At 34.6% G+C, this 22,199-nt stretch overlaps 1 protein-coding gene across 4 annotated transcripts in view; it reads left to right on the forward strand.

The window, feature by feature from the left end:
• LOC117322231 (PTB domain-containing engulfment adapter protein 1-like) overlaps positions 1-22,199 on the forward strand; it is a 70,531-nt gene that overhangs the window by 12,402 nt on the left and 35,930 nt on the right. Inside the window, exons 1-2 of one of the 4 annotated variants that reach the window (XM_033877021.1) lie at positions 6,858-7,024; positions 18,579-18,701. The gene's annotated coding sequence lies outside the window, so the exon portion shown is untranslated. Of the gene's footprint in view, positions 1-6,857; positions 7,025-14,579; positions 14,598-18,578; positions 18,712-22,199 lie in introns of those variants that run through there. The other 3 variants (XM_033877022.1, XM_033877023.1, XM_033877020.1) reach the window with 3 other exon arrangements.

A 22,199-nucleotide genomic window follows, 5' to 3' on the forward strand; every position in this document is an offset into this window, starting at 1 on the left:
GACAATGTAATAAAGTAGGGTGGGGTTATTGTAGGACAATGTAATAACAAAGTAGGGGGTGGGGTTATTGTAGGACAATGTAATAACAAAGTAGGGTGGAGTTATTGTAGGACAATGTAATAAAGTAGGGTGGGGTTATTGTAGGACAATGTAATAACAAAGTAGGGGGTGGGGTTATTGAAGGACAATGTAATAACAAAGTAGGGGGTGGGGTTATTGTAGGACAATGTAATAACAAAGTACGGGTGGGGTTATTGTAGGACAATGTAATAAAGTAGGGGTGGGGTTATTGTAGGACAATGTAATAACAAAGTAGGGGTGGGGTTATTGTAGGACAATGTAATAACAAAGTAGGGTGGGGTTATTGTAGGACAATGTAATAAAGTAGGGGTGGGGTTATTGTAGGACAATGTAATAACAAAGTAGGGGTGGGGTTATTGTAGGACAATGTAATAACAAAGTAGGGTAGGGTTATTGTAGGACAGTGTAATACAGTAGGGGGTGGGGTTATTGTAGGGCAATGTAATAACAAAGTAGGGGTGGGGTTATTGTAGGACAATGTAATAACAAAGTAGGGTGGGGTTATTGTAATTGTAGAATTGTAGGACAATGTTATAACAAAGTAGGGTTGGGGTTATTGAAGGACAATGTAAGAACAAAGTAGGGTGGGGTTATTGTAGGACAATGTAATAACAAAATAGGGTGGGGTTATTGAAGGACAATGTAAGAACAAAGTAGGGTGGGGTTATTGTAGGACAATGTAATAACAAAGTAGGGTGGGGTTATTGTAGGACAATGTAATAACAAAGTAGGGGTGGGGTTATTGTAGGACAATGTAATAACAAAGTAGGGGGTGGGGTTATTGTAGGACAATGTAATAACAAAGTAGGGTGGGGTTATTGTAGGACAATGTAATAACAAAGTAGGGGTGGGGTTATTGTAGGACAATGTAATAACAAAGTAGGGGTGGGGTTATTGTAGGACAATGTAATAACAAAGTAGGGGTGTGGTTATTGTAGGACAATGTAATTACAAAGTAGGGGGTGGGGTTATTGTAGGACAATGTAATAACAAAGTAGGGTGGGGTTATTGTAGGACAATGTAATAACAAAGTAGGGTGGGGTTATTTTAGGACAATGTAATAACAAAGTAGGGGGTGGGGTTATTGTAGGACAATGTAATAACAAATTAGGGTTGGGTTATTGTAGGACAATGTAATAACAAAGTAGGGTGGGGTTATTGTAGGACAATGTAATAACAAAGTAGGGGGTGGGGTTATTGTAGGACAATGTAATATCAAAGTCAGGTGGGGTTATTGTAGGACAATGTAATACAGTAGGGGGTGGGGTTATTGTAGGACAATGTAATAATAAAGTAGGGGTGGGGTTATTGTAGGACAATGTAATAACAAAGTAGGGGGTGGGGTTATTGTAGGACAATGTAATAACAAAGTAGGGTGGGGTTATTGTAGGACAATGTAATAACAAAGTAGGGGTGGGGTTAATGTAGGACAATGTAATAACAAAGTCAGGTGGGGTTATTGTAGGACAATGTAATACAGTAGGGGGTGGGGTTATTGTAGGACAATGTAATAATAAAGTAGGGGTGGGGTATTGTAGGACAATGTAATAACAAAGTAGGGGGTGGGGTTATTGTAGGACAATGTAATAACAAAGTAGGGTGGGGTTATTGTAGGACAATGTAATAACAAAGTAGGGTGGGGTTATTGTAGGACAATGTAATAACAAAGTAGGGGTGGGGTTATTGTAGGACAATGTAATAACAAAGTCAGGTGGGGTTATTGTAGGACAATGTAATACAGTAGGGGGTGGGGTTATTGTAGGACAATGTAATAACAAAGTAGGGGTGGGGTTATTGTAGGACAATGTAATAATAAAGTAGGGGTGGGGTTATTGTAGAACAATGTAATAACAAAGTAAGATGGGGTTATGGTAGCACACTACAGTAGGACAGCCTGGCCATGGGCAATTTTTTTGTTAAGCAAATAACTCCTGTATTATGATATGCATAAAAAATGAAAAAATAAATGTACACTATAATTGGTATATTCAGTATGAAGAAGTACATACAGGCTTCACATTTGTTAAAACAAAAATTAATAAATTGGTTCCGGATTTTAAATTTTGGGATTTTCCGCAAGTGTGTTTACACAGGAAATTTAGTTTTGCCTACAGCGAAAAATGGATGCCCACAGTAAAGGTGAGATAGCGGAAAAACTTAATTTACAACATATGTCAAAAGAAGATTAATTCTGTCTTTGGGATAGAGATATTTAATTTTAAATATGTTTCAGAAAAAAATTGTGTGGAGAAATGTGGTATTTTGGGTCAAATATCATAATATTTTGCAATTTTTGAGCATTTTTTAAGCTGTTACCATGGTATTCACAGCTCTAAAAATCACAGAAAATATCAGTTAACTTATCCTTCAGAGCTGTATTAAAATTGCAAATGTTGTACAGATTACAAATATATATACTTTATTAGAGTTTATATGTAGGGTTAACTGGCAATGTTTACATATCTAAGACATGTGTCATATTTTTCAAAATTGGGCATTTTTACTGTACACTGCTACCTATTGTAGGACAATGTAATAACAAAGTAGGGGTGGGGTTATTGTAGGACAATGTAATAAAGTAGGGTGGGGTTATTGTAGGACAATGTAATAACAAAGTAGGGTGGGGTTATTGTAGGACAAAGTAATAACAAAGTAGGGTGGGGTTATTGTAGGACAAAGTAATAACAAAGTAGGGGTGGGATTATTGTAGGACAATTTAATAACAAAGTAGGGGTGGGGTTATTGTAGGACAATGTAATAACAAAGTAGGGGTGGGGTTATTGTAGGACAATGTAATAACAAAGTAGGTTGGGGTTATTGTAGGACAATGTAATAACAAAGTAGGGGGTGGGGTTATTATAGGACAATGTAATAACAAAGTAGGGGTGGGGTTATTGTAGGACAATGTAATAACAAAGTAGGGTGGGGTTATTGTAGGACAATGTAATAACAAAGTAGGGTGGGGTTATTGTAGGACAATGTAATAACAAAGTAGGGTGGGGTTATTGTAGGACAATGTAATAACAAAGTAGGGTGGGGTTATTGTAGGACAATGTAATAACAAAGTAGGGGGTGGGGTTATTGTAGGACAATGTAATAAAGTAGGGGGTGGGGTTATTGTAGGACAATGTAATAACAAAGTAGGATGGGGTTATTGTAGGACAATGTAATAACAAAGTAGGGTGGGGTTATTGTAGGACAATGTAATAACAAAGTAGGGGGTGGGGTTATTGTAGGACAATGTAATAAAGTAGGGGGTGGGGTTATTGTAGGACAATGTAATAGCAAAGTAGGGGTGGGATTATTGTAGGACAATTTAATAACAAAGTAGGGGTGGGGTTATTGTAGGACAATGTAATAACAAAGTAGGGGTGGGGTTATTGTAGGACAATGTAATAACAAAGTAGGGTGGGGTTATTGTAGGACAATGTAATAACAAAGTAGGGGTGGGGTTATTGTAGGACAATGTAATAACAAAGTAGGGTTGGGTTATTGTAGGACAGTGTAATACTGTAGGGGGTGGGGTTATTGTAGGACAATGTAATAACAAAGTAGGGGTGGGTTATTGTAGGACAATGTAATAACAAAGTAGGGGGTGGGTTATTGTAGGACAATGTAATAACAAAGTAGGGGGTGGGGTTATTGTAGGACAATGTAATAACAAAGTAGGGGTGGGGTTATTGTAGGACAATGTAATAACAAAGTAGGATGGGGTTATTGTAGGACACTGTAATAACAAAGTAGGGGGTGGGGTTATTGTAGGACAATGTAATAATAAAGTAGGGGTGGGGTTATTGTAGGACAATGTAATAACAAAGTAGGGTGTGGGGTTATTGTAGGACAATGTAATAACAAAGTAGGGGGTGGGGTTATTGTAGGACAATGTAATAATGTAGGGTGGGGTTATTGTAGGACAATGTAATAAAGTAGGGTGGGGTTATTGTAGGGCAATGTGATAACTATGTAGGGGTGGGGTTATTGTAGGACAATGTAATAACAAAGTAGGGGTTGGGTTATTATAGGACAATGTAATAACAAAGTAGGGGTGGGGTTATTGTAGGACAATGTAATAACAAAGTAGGGGTGGGGTTATTATAGGACAATGTAATAAAGTAGGGGTGGGGTTATTGTAGGACAATGTAATAAAATAGGGGTGGGGTTATTGTAGGACAATGTAATAACAAAGTAGGGGTGGGGTTATTGTAGGACAATGTAATAACAAAGTAGGATGGGGTTATTGTAGGGCAATGTAATAACAAAGTAGTTGTGGGGTTATTGTAGGACAATGTAATAACAAAGTAGGGGGTGGGGTTATTGTAGGACAATGTAATAACAAAGTAGGGTGGGGTTATTGTAGGACAATGTAATAAAGTAGGGGTGGGGTTATTGTAGGACAATGTAATAACAAAGTAGGGGTAGGGTTATTGTAGGACAATGTAATAACAAAGTAGTTGTGGGGTTATTGTAGGGCAATGTAATAACAAAGTAGGGGGTGGGGTTATTGTAGGACAATGTAATAACAAAGTAGGGGTGGGGTTATTGTAGGACAATGTAATAACAAAGTAGGATGGGGTTATTGTAGGACAATGTAATAACAAAGTAGGGTGGGGTTATTGTAGGACAATGTAATAACAAAGTAGGGGATGGGGTTATTGTAGGACAATGTAATAACAAAGTAGGTTGGGGTTATTGTAGGACAATGTAATAACAAAGTAGGGGGTGGGGTTATTGTAGGACAATGTAATAACAAAATAGGGTGGGGTTATTGTAGGACAATGTAATAACAAAGTAGCGGGTGGGGTTATTGTAGGACAATGTAATAACAAAGTAGGGGGTGGGGTTATTGTAGGACAAAGTAATAACAAAGTAGGGGTGGGGTTATTGTAGGACAATGTAATAACAAAGTAGGGTGGGGTTATTGTAGGACAATGTAATAACAAAGTAGGGTGGGGTTATTGTAGGACAATGTAATAACAAAGTAGGGTGGGGTTATTGTAGGACAATGTAATAACAAAGTAGGGGGTGGGGTTATTGTAGGACAATGTAATAACAAAGTAGGGTGGGGTTATTGTAGGACAATGTAATAACAAAGTAGGGGGTGGGGTTATTGTAGGACAATGTAATAACAAAGTAGGGTGGGGTTATTGTAGGACAATGTAATAACAAAGTAGGGGTGGGGTTATTGTAGGACAATGTAATAACAAAGTAGGGTGGGGTTATTGTAGGACAATGTAATAAAGTAGGGGTGGGGTTATTGTAGGACAATGTAATAACAAAGTAGGGGTGGGGTTATTGTAGGACAATGTAATAACAAAGTAGGGGTGGGGTTATTGTAGGACAAAGTAATAACAAAGTAGGGGTGGGGTTATTGTAGGACAATGTAATAACAAAATAGGGTGGGGTTATTGTAGGACAATGTAATAACAAAGTAGCGGGTGGGGTTATTGTAGGACAATGTAATAACAAAGTAGGGGGTGGGGTTATTGTAGGACAAAGTAATAACAAAGTAGGGGTGGGGTTATTGTAGGACAATGTAATAACAAAGTAGGGTGGGGTTATTGTAGGACAATGTAATAACAAAGTAGGGTGGGGTTATTGTAGGACAATGTAATAACAAAGTAGGGGGTGGGGTTATTGTAGGACAATGTAATAACAAAGTAGGGTGGGGTTATTGTAGGACAATGTAATAACAAAGTAGGGGTGGGGTTATTGTAGGACAATGTAATAACAAAGTAGGGTGGGGTTATTGTAGGACAATGTAATAAAGTAGGGGTGGGGTTATTGTAGGACAATGTAATAACAAAGTAGGGGTGGGGTTATTGTAGGACAATGTAATAACAAAGTAGGGGTGGGGTTATTGTAGGACAATGTAAACCATGATATCAACTAATGTAAACTGATTTTAACCTCTGTAAACTGATATCAACTGCTGTAAACTGATATCAACTGCTGTAAACTGATATCAACTGCTGTAAACTGATATCATCTGCTGTAAACTGATACAACTACTGTAAACTGATTTCAACTAATATAAACTGCTGTAACCTGTTGTGACCTGGTGTACACTGATGTTAGCTGCTGTTACCTGTTTTCCTGCTGTACAATTATATCATCTACTGTTACTGTAACTGATATACGTGTACTGCTGTGTCTTGTCTGTTGGTACCTGGATATTATGTACCTCACTTTACTAAACCTTGCATTTTAATTTCTTTCCATTGATGCATTGTTTATTTATGCAAATTTTTCTATGAAAGTTATAACGTAAATGTGCTCTTCCCTTTTAACTGTAAATATGTTTTTTTATTTTTGATGAAGTATATACTTATAAAGCTCTTTATTTTATTTTCCACTCTTCAAATAATGGAAAGGGGGGGGGGGGGAGCAACTCAAAGGATCAAAATGTCAGATGTGACATTATGGTAAACATATTTTGTATTTTTTTTTTATGAATATAATATTTTATTTAATGAACCTTGGTGAATCAGCACTTCAGCAAAAAGAAATTTACTCATAAGCGACTGTCTTCCTAAAAACTATCTAATATATTTATACAACTTTGTATCATCATTAAAGTCTAACAGTGTTCATCACAGAATGTGCTAGTACATTATTTTGTCACCGAGTTTACAATTAAAAGCGATCCTGGCTAGCATCACTCCAGAACATCTGTATGTAGATTCGATAAACGCGAAGTGGCCACAGAATTAATTAACGAGTCTACGTATATTCACGTGATTTCGTTTACAACCCAAGTGTACAAGAGACCGCAGTCATTGTAGGCATGTCGAGTGATTTAGTGTCCAACGTCACTGAGATGTTGTAGTGTGTATGTAGTGGTGGGGACATACACAGAGGAAAGGTATATAGATTTCTATTCTCTTTACGCGGATTTTATACAAAAGGAAATAACCTGATATTGATTTAAAGTGCTTAAAAACAAGTAAGTTTTTTTCTATTTACCTACAATATTTAAATTTTTGTTTGTAACATTTGTCTGGTGAAATATTGTACATTTGAATGTGACAACATTTACTCTGTCTCCGAGGATAAAAATGATCTTCTGTTGTGTCGCTCTGTCTGGAAATATCTTGAAATGTTTAATGCCCGATGACAGGTTCATCAGTGAAAATTTTTGTAATACAAATGTACTTTGTAAATTTTGACATGCTGTCACTCAATTTGTGGTTTGTCTAAGTTAATCTAGAAATAAATTGGCCTTGTTCGTAATATATTTGATAATGACTTACAAGTGAGTTCCTTTGCCTGCTGAAGGACTAAACCTCCCTAGAGTATCTCAGTAATCATGTAATGATGTTTCCTCCATTATCGCAGGTGTTAGAAGGTATTTTTCTTACTCAAATTCTCATGTATGTTATATTGTATACATTCCATTATTTATGTTGATATATGGTCTGACCAGATATACCGTACATGTACATGTAGTAGAAGTAAGAAAAATTACATTTTGTTGTTACAATTCTGCTGACATTTTCATATATATATATTGGAACGATGGAACCTTCAATTGCTTTTTAAAGTTGAATTTAGTTTTAAATTCCTTGTGATACAACAAATATTGATCAATCTCCTAATGGAAAAAACAAACAGATACAGTCTCCTAATGAAAAATACACACAGTTACTTTGATGCAGTATACTGGTTCATGGAAAACCAATATGGTGTGATTCTGGAGTATGGTTGATTGAGATTCTCAAAGATACACCGATGATAAAACGTGTCCTTCATTTCCTATTTAATTCTATATCGGAAGAGATATATCTAATTTTCATTGATTCTAGCTTGAGGTTTCTAGATGAGAAGACAGTGGGTGGGGGGCTCCACAGTGGTGTCCGACCCATAATTAGACACGGAACAAGACATAGGCTGGTGAAGAGGTGTTAACTTGATGTCCATGATGAATACATGGCCTGCATGGTGACACTGTTTTGGCTGTGTGAAGCTGATGAAGTGTCCGACTACTTCAGGAGGTTGACCAGAATGTATAGGCTCCAGCGTCAACAGGTGCATTGTCTTGATTTCTACAATACAGTATACACATGTATAGCCCCTCAGGGCATCCAATTAACCCTCAAATTTTAGCAATTTTAGAAGTCAAATCACTATTTCAAAAATATGTCAAATAAACAAATCCCTGGAATTGTATCTTATTTTGGTCTACAAATGGTGGTAGTATAAGTTTAACTTTACAAAAGATGACTGTATAAGAAGGTTTACAGTAAAAATAGTGAAAACATAACAAACTTTTACTGTACAAATGATGGCAGTATAACAAGGTTTTACATTTATAAATGATGGCAGTATAACAAGGTTTTACATTTATAAATGATGGCAGTATAACAAGGTTTTACAGTACAAATGATGGCAGTATAACAAGGTTTACTGTATAAATGATGACAGTATAACAAGGTTTTACATTTATAAATGATGGCAGTATAACAAGGTTTTACATTTATAAATGATGGCAGTATAACAAGGTTTTACAGTACAAATGATGACAGTATAACAAGGTTTTACTGTACAAATGATGGCAGTATAACAAGGTTTACTGTATAAATGATGGCAGTATAACAAGGTTTACTGTATAAATGATGGCAGTATAACAAGGTTTACTGTATAAATGATGGCAGTATAACAAGGTTTTACTGCACAAATGATGACAGTATAACAAGGTTTTACTGTATAAATGATGGCAGTATAACAAGGTTTACTGTATAAATGATGACAGTATAACAAGGTTTACTGTACAAATGATGACAGTATAACAAGGTTTTACTGTACAAATGATGGCAGTATAACAAGGTTTTACTGTATAAATGATGGCAGTATAACAAGGTTTTACTGTATAAATGATGACAGTATAACAAGGTTTTACTGTATAAATGATGGCAGTATAACAAGGTTTACTGTACAAATGATGGCAGTACAACTAGGTATTGCTGCCATATAGTTTTAGTGCATAACAAGGTTTTATTTTTCAAATCTTGATCAATTAACAAGGAGAAAAGTTAAAGTAAAAACCCCTGACAGGGCTGTGGTTCTTTGTCTGACAAAGGTCGAGTAGAGTGTTATTATTATACTGGTGTACCATACTTACAGTGTACTTATCATCATATCCGCCCAATAATGAAACATTTATTGTAATGTACGCGACTGGTACCACAGCACACTAATTAATTAATCCGGTAAGTCTTCTATAAACAACACTATCAAGTTCCCATCACAGCTGATAGCTGGCCGTAATTTGATGAAGATATGCCTCATATGTTGCATAAATTCATTTTTTTTTTTAAATCAATAATCAGCTGTAAAGCAATTAATATTTGTATACATGAAGTACTTGTAGCACTATACCAGATATATATTATGTTGGTCGAGACTGTCTAAATATTTACACTTTTATAACGAGACAATAACAAATAGAAATTTACATAATTGATCTACAGTGTGGTACATATATATAACTAGTAAATTGTTGGAATATGAAATATTACTTGTCTGATATCTAGAATATGATAAACAAAGAGTGAAGTTCTTTGTCTAAACCAGTCAGGGTGACCAATCTTATCTCTGTCTAAACCAGACTCTGACCAATCTGTATGTCTGTCTAAACCAGACTAGCTGACCAATCCTATCTCTGTCTAAACCAGTCAGGGTGACCAATCTTATCTCTGTCTAAACCAGACTCTGACCAATCTGTATGTCTGTCTAAACCAGACTAGCTGACCAATCCTATCTCTGTCTAAACCAGACTGGCTGACCAATCTGTATGTCTGTCTAAACCAGACTGGCTGACCAATCCTATCTCTGTCTAAACCGGTCTGACTGACCAATCTTATCTCTGTCTAAACCGGTCTGACTGACCAATCTTATCTCTGTCTAAACCAGACTAGCTGACCAATCTGTATCTCTGTCTTAATTATAACCAGACTAGCTGACCAATCCTATCTCTGTCTAAACCAGACTAGCTGACCAATCTGTATCTCTGTCTTAATTATAACCAGACTGGCTGACCAATCTGTATCTCTGTCTAAACCAGACTAGCTGACCAATCCTATCTCTGTCTAAACCAGACTAGCTGACCAATCTGTATCTCTGTCTTAATTATAACCAGACTAGCTGACCAATCCTATCTCTGTCTAAACCAGACTAGCTGACCAATCTGTATTTCTGTCTTAATTATAACCAGACTGGCTGACCAATCTTATGTCTGCCTAAACTGGACTCTGACCAATCTGTATCTATGTCTAAACCGGACTCTGTCTAATCTGTATCGCTGTCTAAACCGGACTCTGTCTAAACTGTCATGTATATCTCCTGACAGGGATGTCATGTATATCTCCTCACAAGGACATCATGTATATCTCCTCACAGGGACGTCATGTATATCTCCTCACAAGGACGTCATGTATATCTCCTCACAGGGATGTCATGTATATCTCCTCACAGGGATGTCATGTATATCTCCTCACAGGGACGTCATGTATATCTCCTCACAGGGACGTCATGTATATCTCCTCACAAGGACGTCATGTATATCTCCTCACAGGGACGTCATGTATATCTCCTCACAGGGACGTCATGTGTATCTCCTCACAAGGACGTCATGTATATCTCCTCACAAGCTTAAGGATGTCATGTATATATCCTCACAAGGACGTCATGTATATCTCCTCACAAGGACGTCATGTATATCTCCTCACAGGGACGTCATGCATATCTCCTCACAAGGATAAGGATGTCATGTATATCTCCTCACAGGGACGTCATGCATATCTCCTCACAAGCTTAAGGATGTCATGTATATCTCCTCTCCTGATGAAGTGGTCATTGTTGTTCTTAAACCGATTATTCTTAATTTGTTTATTTTTGTTTGTCAGGAAATTGAAACAAATCATTTTTATTACAGTCGTTTATTTGTGTTTTTTCATGAAATGGGGACAATCTTTCTTAATGTAGTCAGATAGTGGTATTTTTGTTTTGTAAGAAGATTTGAGATAATCATATACATTGTAGTTGTTTGAAAGTGAGAGCAGCAATGGTTATAAAAAACCACAAACGTAATTTACATAACATGAAGATTGATTGTAAACAAAATTGTGAAAATAAATTACTTTTGGTATTAGACATTTAAGTTTTTAAAAATTTAAACTTGCTGTGAAACAAAGTTTGATTTATTAATGAAACCATGAAATCACTTTATGATGATAAATGTTGTAATTTTTCTTCAGTTTATTTTTTTTACTACAAAAACAGCAAAAATAACTGTATAGTCATTAAAACAGACAGTGTGATAGATATGTGTGTAGTATATATATATATTTTGATGGATTCTCTAATCTGTAATGGACCATCCTTAAATGTGTGAAGCTCGTGATAGTTAATAATGATGCAAAAACTGCTATCCATTAAACTGGTATAGTGTTTTAGAATTTAAAATATTTAGACTCTAAAAACTGATTTTCCATTTCACATTTTAAAAGCTTTTTGATGCTATAGGAAGATTAAAGTACATCTACATTTACAGACAATTGAAAAGTGATTTTATTGTTGAATTGATATCACTAAAATGTCCTTACCTCATGTAAACAAAAAAAGATTTAAGACCTAACAACTGGTATTTTTTCCTGAGTAAAGTTGTGGAACAATTTAGCATTACAAATATCAAAGTCAGAAGCATTTTTATACCCCCTGCAATGAAATAAGTCATATGGTCATATGAATTTCATGACTCAACAGTGTCATGAACTTGGAGTGGGGGGAGGGGGGTTACACCAACAGTGTCAGAAACTGGGAGTAGTGGAATTCTGACCTTTGACCCACACCAAAGAAAAACAGTGTACAGGCCCAACTGTTTACACTACTTGTTACATGACCTTTTTACTTGGTGTATGGGTCGACCTTGGTGAGGTGATAGTGTGTATTGTACCAAAAATAGGTCACACTGACCTAAATGTATGGTTTGACCTACATCAAAGTTTGTCCCTGCTCTATCTCACAAATTACTCATCTATGCATTCTTTGCAAATATTTTCAGTCAATTGAGGAATGTGATTTGCATTCTTATAATTAATATCATGTTCGTTATAGTTACCATCAGCTTTCACTTTGTATTATGGTCGATACATGCAGATTGGTTCACTTTGTATTATGGACGATACATGCAGATTGGTTCAAAGTTCAAATTTGACTATAAATTTTTACTTTTTTCTTTTAAAACTTAAATATGTATGATTATCATTTATGAACCTTTACTTATAGGTTAATATGATGTTATATCCACCTGGTCCAATCAAATATTGACCGAGTACAAAGATTCTACCTGATAAGTTGATTTGTTTGCAAAAGGTTGGAATTGTATTATATTTATCTTGATAAATGGAAACTTACAATCGGGTAAAGTGATGTCAAAATGAATGACACCAACGTCATTGAAGCAATATTTACCCATTGTTTCTAAAAATATATACATGAGGTCAATATCTCAAAATATTGATCTCCACGTGACCATGGTTAGCCATGAGGAAAATCAGATCATATCTTATATTTATGTTATATTACAGTATCATGGTGATAATAACAGATTAATTTATTTTCTAACATTGATCATTTATAATTCAACTATTTATTAGTTGAAAAACTTTCTCATTAAAATGCATTGTCAAAAGAATTGTGTAGCTTTAAATAAGTTTGGTACCATAATATATATATATGTTTTACAGGATAAAGTATTTTCAACAAAGCAGTTTTGTTGATCATTAGAGAACTACCGTACACTACCGTACATCACCTCATAGGTGGTATTTAGCTTCATCACAAAACTTCCTGGTCCACGACCCAGACCGACCTTTATAAAACTGTAGTCAATCCTAATCCCTTTCCTCTGTAGTTCATAAGACAAAACCGGTTTTAATAGAAATTTGGTCTTTATCACATGCCTTTATCAGATTTAGAAGGAAAAAACTGATTCTATCGATGGAGCTAGATTGAAGCTTCTGTGTTTGAACCTGTATCATATTCTTAAAACTTTGATCAATCATCTAAGATACAGATTTGTACATGTAGGCTGTTGTGAGAGCTATTCAGCTATAAAAAGAATTTCTTTCCTTAGACATAAGAGTATATGTAATTCTATTTATAAAATATTTGGGTAAGGCATGAGTTTATCAAAGAATATAATTTGGTTAAAAAAGCCAACAAGTGGGCTTATTTCTGAGCTTATTTGAGTTAATGAAGTCTGTATGTCAGGGTTGGACTTATTTCTGAACTTGTTTATAAGAGTTAAGTCTGTATGACAGGGCTGAACTTATTTCTTTACTTGATTGTAAGATTTAAGTGTATAATATGTGGTTGGACTTACTTCTGAACTTGTTTATAAGAGTTAAGTCTGTATATAAGGGCTGGACTTATTTCTGAACTTGTTTATAAGAGTTAAGTCTGTATATAAGGGTTGGACTTATTTCTGAACTTGTTTGTAAGAGTTAAGTCTGTATATAAGGGTTGGACTTATTTCTGAACTTGTTTGTAAGAGTTAAGTCTGTATAACAGGGTTGGACTTATTTCTGAACTTGTTTATAAGAGTTAAGTCTGTATATAAGGGCTGGACTTATTTCTGAACTTGTTTATAAGAGTTAAGTCTGTATATAAGGGTTGGACTTACTTCTGAACTTGTTTGTAAGAGTTAAGTCTGTATATAAGGGTTGGACTTATTTCTGAACTTGTTTATAAGAGTTAAGTCTGTATATAAGGGTTTGACTTATTTCTGAACTTGTTTATAAGAGTTAAGTCTGTATATAAGGGTTGGACTTACTTCTGAACTTGTTTGTAAGAGTTAAGTCTGTATATAAGGGCTGGACTTATTTCTGAACTTGTTTGTAAGAGTTAAGTCTGTATATAAGGGTTGGACTTATTTCTGAACTTGTTTATAAGAGTTAAGTCTGTCAAAGGAGAGGGACTTGTTTCTGATGCCATACAGTTAACTGTAGTTTTGTCTGAATGTACACGTTACTGAGACCTGTGTTGAGACCATGCCACCTGTGCATATATATACCTGTATACCTTATTAGATGCTATAAAAGATAAACTCTAAGACATGCAATATCAGTCAAAGATCCAATGTGATCAGCTCTGCAATGATACCAAGTCTTGTCAATTTTTATGACATTTTATGATATTTCCTTCAAGGAAATTTCTTCTCATACATAAATTAAAGTGTGATTTTTCTTGGGAAATAATATGATTGTTAGATAAAAATGGAAATGTGTGTCTATTGAAAATTATTTCCTTAAAGGTTTTTTGTTATAATTCTACCTGGTAAGCTAACACGGCTAGAATGAAGTTAAGCCCCCATATATTGTGGGACATCCGCCTCTGTGTAGTAGTATTACACTACACTGTATTACAAGTCTGTACAGGTCAGACTTGTGTTGTTACAACATACATGTGACTGGGAGATTGTGAGGATGGACAGGGGCAAGATTTTAAACTGATTTCAGGTAAATAGTCACAGCTAACTGATATTCTGTGAATTCTTTTGGATACATATAGTATTGAAGGTTACTGGATTAAATACATTGTATATCATTGTATTAACCACACTGGGACTTGTTTAGGTATGATATGGATTATGGACCAGTCCCAGTGGAATTTCCAAGAAAGAATGTTTGAGTGAGTTTTAAAAGATAAACTATTTGTAGTCATTGCTTATAATGAAACATTTGTGACTTCATATATAGGTTACAATGTAAACAAATTGGATAAGGCACAATTTAGTGAAGATAATTGTTTGTTTTTTAACACAAAATGAACAAGTGACAATTTAGTGAAGATAATTGTTTATTATTCATTTAAGATTAATTATCATTTTTTCAAACTCTATTCAGGACAAAACTATCTTGGTTCTGAATATTATACTGAACAGTACATATGACATTTCACCAGTACATGAAAACTTCTGTAATTCAATATTAACAGGTATTATATTTAACCATGTGGGAAACACCATTTTTTTTGTTTTGCTGATATTGATATGTTTAATGGGGTCAAAGTCCAAGTGAAACATGATAACTGTATTATGGATATTTTGGTCTATATGTATATATGTCACAGTATGGCTATACCTCTAAATATTTACATTTGTTCAGCGTTTTCTCATTGACACAATGCTAAGAGGCAGTTGCCACCATTCATCTATAACACCCATACATTGGCCATGTATGAGTATACCTCAAACGAGCTCGTGTTTCAGGCTGCCAAGGTCAAAGCAAGGTCACCATAGCTTTTCACAGAAAATCATAGTCAGCATTCTAACGACTTCAATTTTTAACCGCATTTAAATCAAACTTCATACATTGGTCAAGTGTGAGTATACCTCAAATAATACCTTAAGCAAGGTCGTGTTTCAGGCTGCCAAGGTCAAGGACACAGTCACTATTACTATTTATAGAAAAACTTTGTTGGCCTTCTATAGCTAGCAACTTCATTTTTAACCAGATTTCAATCAAACTTCATACATTGGTCATGTATGAGTATACCTCAAACGAGTTTGTATTTTAGGCTGCCAATGTCAAGGACAAGTTTGCTGTAACTATTTATAGAATATTTTTGTCGACACTCGAGTGACTTCATATTTAAACACATTTTGATCATACGTCATATAATAGTCAAGTATGACAATACATTTCAACTCAAACAAATTTGCATCCGAGCTATAACTTGAGGATAATTCAGCCGGTACATGACTACATGGAGGGGATTTGTATTGCATGCCATTCCTCATTCCTTTTGAAGCCAGACATAGAAACTTATTTACCAGTGTATTTAAGTATTCTGTATCAACCAGCTGCTTGTGTGCTAACATCCAGGTCACTGAACCTCTTAATGCTGTACCTTTGATCATATGTGTATCGCTGGAGTTTGTGACATCGATTGTATACAGGTATCTAAAGGGATAACAAAAAGTGAGAATTCATTAAGTGTATCATTTAGATATACCGGTACACACTTACATAAAACGAATCAACATACACACAATTTTATATAAAAAAAGTTTTTAAAGCAAAATTCCAAAATACTGAATCAGACTTGTATGTTTAATGGCTCAATAAATATGTTATCACTGATAAAAACTGCATCGCTATTCAGAAAATTAAAAGATATGTATCATTAATCTATTAAGGAAACACTACTGGTTTATGTCATTGTGGAAAGCTGTAGACTGAAGGGCATATGGTACTACCTGGTCACCTTTTGATTTGTGTTATAAGAGTTATGTAAACTTTATTGATTTTACAACAATTGTGAAATAAGTTATGTCAACATATATTATTCATGCTTGATGGCCGGATGGAGTGTGCAAGAAGTCTTACTGAGAGAGGTAACCGGAGTCACTTAAACTGGGAAAAAACATGTGGTAGAGCGAATGTCCCCATACCTTTTCACGTTTGATCAGGGAATCGAACCCCGGCGACATAGGTGAATGGCGAATGTGTTACCACTGTGCCATCCGACCCCCAAGAGTGTTAAAAGATCTTTCCTTTTAATATTTTTTATTAATCAACATTACTTTAGGATTATTATTATGAGATTTGATAATTTTATCTTTAATATGCATGAATCATCAAAATATATGATTTTTATACTTGGTATATCATTCACAGTTATATCAATACCTGAGAGTTCCATACCTTTTACGTTTAGTCCTTGCCCTTAAGGTAGGGTGTACGAATTGAGCCTGCTGCCCTATTACAGGATTGTGAGACTGGCTCTCAAAATGTACACACTCATCACATGCATGCAACTGGCACACATGGTGGTCATCTTTAAATGACCATAGCTATTAATAGGACATTAAATAGCGGAGCATACACCCTTAAATCTATATGTCACAGTAAGGTAGCATACACCCTTAAGTTTTAGGTCTCTAAGTCACAGTAAGGTAGCATAAACAGAAAGACTCCATGTCATAAAAAGATGCCCCTTCCAATACCACAGTAAGGTAGCGTACAACCCTTAAGTCTATATGTCACAGTAAGGTAGCATACAACCCTTAAGTCTATATGTCACAGTAAGGTAGCATACACCCTTAAGTTTTAAGTCTCTAAGTCACAGTAAGGTAGCATAAACAGAAAGACTCCATGTCATAAAAAGATGCCCCTTCCAATACCACAGTAAGGTAGCTTACACCATTAAGTCTATATGTCACAGTAAGGTAGCATACACCCTTAAGTTTTAAGTCTCTAAGTCACAGTAAGGTAGCATAAACAGAAAGGCTCCATATGTGATTAAAAGATGCCCCATCCAATACCACAATAAGGTAGCATACACCCTTAAGTTTTAAGTCTCTATGTGTATACATTATATCATAAAGGTCTCTCATAATCTATGAGGTCAGTATTTTGAACAGAACCAGTGTATGTTAAAGTTACACAAAGTAAGACGAGTATTCCAGGTATTGGAGTTTCCTCCCCTTCCCTCTACACTAAGATAATGTTACATTTATATGGGAACCTGTGTTTTATCAAGTGATGTACAACTTTTGTATTGGGAATTTTGACCCCAAAATTGGAGTGAAAACACTTTCAGGTGAGAAGTATGTACATATATAATTACTCAATCAGGATAATTAAAATCAACCACGCTCAATAAAGATAATAATTATCAATTTTAATTTAGACCTATAACCTTTGTAAGAAACTTGCAACTCGTGGACAGCATATGATCAATAACACAAAGGCTAGCTAGGGACCAGTAAGCGAGGATCACAGAGGCGTGTCAAAATAATTCACTTTACCTGTCATAATTTAAAGACAGGTGTTTATATTGACATGACTGGCAATCATTATAGATTGTTAATTCACCTGTTAAATATATATATCATAATATGATAATTACCTAACAACTTATGTACAAACCACAACAGATTTTCAGATAAAATCCACAATTTATTTCAAATTATATATGTGTGGGTTTTATTTGGTGTGAAAAATATTTCGTCCGGATTTTAGGTTGTGGATTTCCTAAAACTGTGAAATAAACAAAATTAAATCCCGAACGAAAGTTTATGCATTTACAGTAGTATACTATCTTTAGATATTAGCTAGATGGAGATAAGATTTGTGAAGTGTGGGACACGATATCCTTATTTAGAAAATCACAATAAGAAGCATTTCTATTACACACATGTTGTGACTCAAGAAACACATCCAAGTGTACGTGTGACATTGATACCTTTTTTAGTAATTCTATATTCCGAGGTACGTCGTGATGACATATTGATTAGGGATGGTGAACGTGATTCAGTGTTACAGTCATACCTGTGTATAACGGCGTACAGGTGTGTGTACAGGTGTCGTTGAGAATCAGACACTTATATATGTGTGTATATATATATATTATGACATATGTTATTTACATCCACACCTATTTATAGATACCGGAGGAAAGACCATGAATTAATTATTATCCTTTGTCTGCAGGTTTATTGTCCACTACACAAAAACTTGACCATTGAATCAACTGACCACTACCACCTGTATACATCTGTCAGTCAGTGATGGAAAAGGACTGTATACTATAGTAGTCGGGACACACTGTCACAGGTACGTACAGGTATGTTTATATCCATCTTGTTATTGTTGTGTCTTGGTATAAATATATCATACACTATTTTTTATCCTTTGATATATAAATAATTTAACTGTTTGTTCCATTTCAATATCATTTTAATACTCATGATATACATGTAGTTTCTCAATGCTGGTTTTGGGTTTTCTCCGAGTTAAATACTTAACTCTATGTTTTATTTAAATACATAAGTCAGTTTCAGTTTTAAGTACTTACATTAAATCCTTGATACAGCATTTGTCACTCAATATTAAAACCTAGATATGATGCCCCCCCCCCCCCCCCCCCCCCCACTCATTATCACTGTAAGTAAAACCTAGATATGATGCCCCTCATTATCACTGTACAGTAAAACCTAGATATGATGCCCTCATTATCACTGTACAGTAAAACCTAGATATGATGCCCCTCATTATCACTGTACAGTAAAACCTAGATATGATGCTCCTCATTATCACTGTACAGTAAAACCTAGATATGATGCCCCTCATTATCACTGTACAGCAAAACCTAGATATGATGCCCCTCATTATCACTGTACAGTAAAACCTAGATATGATGCCCCTCATTATCACTGTACAGTAAAACCTAGATATGATGCCCTTCATTATAACTGTACAGTAAAACCTAGATATGATGCCCCTCATTATCACTGTACAGTAAAACCTAGATATGATGCCCCTCATTATCACTGTACAGTTAAACCTAGATATGATGCCCCTCATTATCACTGTACAGTAAAACCTAGATATGATGCCCCTTATACACTAGTGAACAGTTATGAATGATTTCGAACCAAATTTGGTCAGGAACATTCTTTGGTGAAGGGGAACAGAGTTTGTATAAATGTTGATTGTGACCTCCAAGGAACTTGAAAGGCAGGGCTTTATACGGGAAATAGAGGTTAGTCTTTTAAATTGCTACTAGTCATAAAGTTATGAATGGATTTTAACCATAATGAGCGATACAGGCTCCATGGACCTTGATATTGATTGTTTTGGTGAAATGAGTGTACAGCTGGGACGATTTGTCTATTGTTGTTATTTCCATAAGTGTAGCAGAAAAAACAGCATTTTCCGAATAAAATGAGATCAGCAGACAGTTTCTTATGATCAGTAGATTCGCAATACTAGGGTGGAAACAGATGACTGTGATGTCATAGGCATGACATTTTGAAATCTTGGGATGTCATGCCACTGTTTATCAGTTAGAATAAGTGTGTCTGTTGCAAAGCTGAGGCCTGGGTAGGATTTCTATTATTTATTGTAATACCAGTAAGCATTGATGATGTCATAGATACCATCAGTATTATTGCTCTGGATGGCGTGTGACAGGCCTCCCGTATGTTGTTGAGTGAAGTAGTCACCGACTACTACAAGGAGACCCCGTCTTAAAAAGACCCTGGCTATTCCTGGGGTAATAAATCCAGTAAACAAACAAACAAATTCTCAGTTTCATCAATGAAGTTTGTTAAGATTTTATCATACATAGTGAAAATTGTATTCTTATATATTTATACATATCAATTAAAATGATTGATTATTTTGGTTTTAATGTTCAACAGTTCATAAAGATTTGGTCATTATTGGATTAATTAGTGAAGTTAATTTGTTAAAATAATATTTCAAATGCATAAAAAAGTTGACTGGGAAAATTTATTTACATGGTGCTGATTTTAAACAGAAAAATAACAAGACTTGGGTAAATTAAAAAAAAAAAATTTAAAAATATTTTGTAAACTTTTTTTTGACTTTGATAGGCACCTGTAAAATTCATTTTCCTCATTTGAATAAACAATTATATCCCAAACAATAAAATGAGACCTGAAAAATAATTTGTTGTTACTAAGTTTCTAATTGTTTATAAATGTAAACAAAAGTTATTTTTGAAGCAAAGTATAATATCAAACAAAAAATACCAGATATATTAAATATTGAAATGTCACTGAAGTCACAAACCGTAGTTTTCTGTATGATTTATCTCCCTTCCCCCTGATATACCGAAGTATTTGGAAGGAATTGTATAGAAGCACGCTGCCTCCCATCCTTGCCAATTCTACTCTGCAGTGGTTGACCTTTTAAACCCTACACCTGACTTATCTGAGGGAGTAACTTTTGATACAGTAATTGATAACGGAAAACCAATTTAGATCCAAGTTCATTTTTCTGAACTTATTTGAAGCAAAAATAAAAAAAATAAAAAATCTTCATCATTAAAAATATTACATGTTACTGAGTGCTATGGTAAATGTCCTCAATTTTGATAGTTTTAATTATATATTCATTGATTTTAATATATAGAGAAATATTTATTAAAAAAACTTTCAATGTCAATGAATTAATGAAAATAAGATAAAATTGATGTTAAATAAAAAAGTGTATAACTTTAACTGCTCATTTAATCCTATTGTGATATTTCTTCAACTGTAAAAAGACACCTGTTCTTATAGTTCTCTAGGTCATACGTCATAAAGTTATCTTGATGGAACTTGAAGTATTATAATTACCGCATCAATCTTCACATGTACTATAATATATATATAAGGTCACCATGACCTACACCTGTAGGTCAAAGGTAAAAAAAATGCATTTTTTGAAAGTAAAATCTTGTTTTTCAAAGCAAATGTCTAGTTTATTCATAATTTAAACATTTTTGTTTTTAAAACCTCAAATATTGTAGTTTGGATACATGATATGTACATTTATACTAAAATAGTTATTGATGGTATCATGCTTCATCTTAAATTAAATTTAGTGATATGGTCTTGTGAAAGTACTTTTCTTTTTTCACAGAATTAAAGCTTAATGAATTCCGAGTTTTGTTTGATATATGATATCCTTAAGCAAATTTCAATGACATTTACGTGAGGATTAAATGCAATGACTGTTTACAGTATACACTTCCATGAACCCAAGATCGCGATCTTGGTAATGTTAACCAAAACCACATGCGCTTATGTTTCCATAAAATTTATCAAGATGCATACCTCTGGGTAAAATATATCAGTCCTGTCTGTTACGTAGAGGTTTAACAACAAGTCCGGGTCACTGGTTCGGCTATATGCTATCTGGTTCGGCTAAATGCTATCTGGTTTGTGCAATTTTGCCGTTATCTTTACCCTAAACTGTACAGAAAATATACAGTTTGTATTTTCTTGTTACAATCTTGTTTCATTATGTACAACAGATGGCAATTAAGACTGGTTTGTGCACAAGTTTTTTTTTAAATTCTTAAATATATATGTTTATATAGAATAAAGTTTAAAGTGTCCATGATTCATGTATATATATATATACATGAATCATATATTAATTTTTTCCAGTATTTCGTCTCCATCCTGCTCATTAAGATACACATGTTACATGAATCACATGTGATGTTTTAGTTTAATCAAATTGTCTGCTTCATATCCTAGTATCAGCATGGACTTAAAGGGACATAGTCTTCTATATTTTGTTTTGATTTATTTTTAT

Source organism: Pecten maximus, chromosome 2, assembly GCF_902652985.1.
Source record: "Pecten maximus chromosome 2, xPecMax1.1, whole genome shotgun sequence".
Lineage (NCBI taxonomy): Eukaryota > Metazoa > Mollusca > Bivalvia > Pectinida > Pectinidae > Pecten > Pecten maximus.